General features: G+C 41.0%; 1 non-coding gene across 1 annotated transcript; it reads right to left on the minus strand.

Moving 5' to 3' along the window:
- Positions 1-251: 251 nt before the first annotated feature.
- On the minus strand, positions 252-370 carry LOC123095379 (small nucleolar RNA snoR104). Its single transcript, XR_006446234.1, has one exon. It is a non-coding gene; the product is annotated as a small nucleolar RNA snoR104 (small nucleolar RNA).
- Positions 371-2,255: the final 1,885 nt, after the last annotated feature.

Consider the following 2,255-nt stretch of genomic DNA (forward strand, 5'->3'; position numbering starts at 1 on the left):
AAGTGGACACACAGGATAAGATTTTTAGGAGTTCATGGAAGACTAGTTGTGTTGGCCCCAGTGTCCCGCTTTCAGCCTTTTCTTCCTAAAGCTTTTATTCAAGACTTGCAGCAAACCATTTAAACAAGTCAACATACTCCAAGCACTTGAACCCCAAGGAGAAAAACTGAAAGTGCTACTCCAACTAGACATAAATGAGGGTTATTAAACCAGGAAAACATCTTTGAAAGGAACATCAGAACAAATTCAGCATGGATGTTTTCTCATTTGAGACTTGTAGAACTTCCTAACAATGCCACAAGCAGGAAATGAAATCTTAACTTTAAGAATATTGTATTAGGTAGACATGTTGTCCTTTGAATGCCATCATTATCTTCTTCCGTGGCATATAAAGTTAGGTGTGGACATGGGTTTCATTGTTCTGGAAGAAGCATTCGGCACAGACCCCTGTAAGGTTCTGAAGATGAGCAAGAACGACTCGTTCTTCCTTAACATAGGAGGGCATTAGAGGGAGCAGGGTAGAGAGGAACGAAAATGAGCTTACCTACGCTGGAGTTGGTTCTGTCCACCAGAGGCGAAGGGAGAGCCGAGCCGCATGTCGGGGAAGAGCAGCAGGGGCGCGGTCGGCGACCCGGTGCGACTAGTGTTCGCCATCTCCGCCTCCGTCTGGCTGCTACGCGCCTCTCGTGGATAACCATGTAGGCTAGTTAAGCTGATCTGCGTAAGCCAGGACATAGGAAATCAAATTTAGGCAACACATGCTATGTTTCAGAAAACTACAGAAATTGTTGTCCTTAGTACATAAAAAACTAGGTGTTATATGTTTCAGATTCTAACTCTAGGATTGCGTACAAATGTATAATCTATATCACACAAAGGGCATTCAAGTTTGATGCTTATCATCAGGTGAATCCAGGGAAAGCATGTTACAGTATACATCATCATAGTTCATCATTCTTGCAGTGACAATTTCAGGAGTTGAGAAAGTGAAAAGGTGATCCAATAAATAGTAATCAATTCAATACACTATTGGCTAAAAGTGAAGAATTATTAGTTAGCACACTATATAGACACACAGTATAACATTTTGAAGAATCCGTAACAGACTAGCTGGTTGGTCCCAGTGTCCCACTTTCAGCCTCTTTTTCCTAAAGCTTTTATTCAAGACTTAAAGCAAACCATTTAAACAAGTAGACATACTCCAAGCACAAAGTTGGGACGTGGGAGTGGCCAAAGAGCTGGAAATTTCTTTAATCAATAAGTATTTTGCTTCTACAGAAATCAATAAAAATACAAAACTTCCACCGATATATTCAATACAAGAAGGCCCTCGATTAACGCTAAGGCATATTGCACTGGCATATCCAGGGTTGAATTCCAGACTAAACTGAGAAACCCTTGAGTTCAAAATGAATAAGCAAAGAATTTTCATGCACAAGAAAACAGACAAGGAATGTTCACTTCAAGAAACCATAAATGGAAGATTAAGCAAATCCACTTGTGTTGTAACAAACACTAACGAAGTTGTGTTATCATTTGAGACTTCCAGCACTTGCTTACAGTACGACAAGCAGGCAATGAAAATTTTACTCTAGGAACACTACCGGGTAGGCATCTTATCATTTTCTTCCATACAATAAACAATTGGGCATGTGGACAGGGCAGGATGCAACTTGCTTCTTCAGGGGATAAATTTTTCATGCACATTACAAACACTATCAGGTAAATTTATTCCTTTATTATGTACTTAAAGCTGAATAACATTTTATTCCGTTACAACTAACGCCATTTAATCAAAGGAAAACTTTCAGATCCACAAATAAGCAGTGAAAGCACATATGTTAGGCAGGGTTGGTAAAGACAGTTGAAAATGAAAGGTTGTTCATCTCCAGCCTCAGAAGTTCATCGACGTAAATTAAAGCACATACATAGCAGATTTAACTGGAATCAAAATCACAAGGCAACTCTCTCTCTCTCTCTCACAAACACAACCCTGAAATTCATTTTTGCTAAAAGAGGAGAAAAGAGAGGGAAGACAGCAAGTGAGACTCACCATTGCAGTTGAAGTACGAGATGGACTCGCTGGTGCGGGGCGTGCACCACACGTCAGTCTGTCTCATCCTACCTGACCTGCATGAGGAAGAAAACCGCACAACATCAGGGAAAGGGGAGATGAGCAAATCGAATGGAATCAAACCAAGCGCAAGCGGACAGTGCAACTCAGAGAGAGACAGGTACCTCTCAGTGGCCAGGTG

The sequence above is a fragment of the Triticum aestivum genome, chromosome 4B (assembly GCF_018294505.1).
Source record: "Triticum aestivum cultivar Chinese Spring chromosome 4B, IWGSC CS RefSeq v2.1, whole genome shotgun sequence".
Classification (NCBI taxonomy): Eukaryota; Viridiplantae; Streptophyta; class Magnoliopsida; order Poales; family Poaceae; genus Triticum; species Triticum aestivum.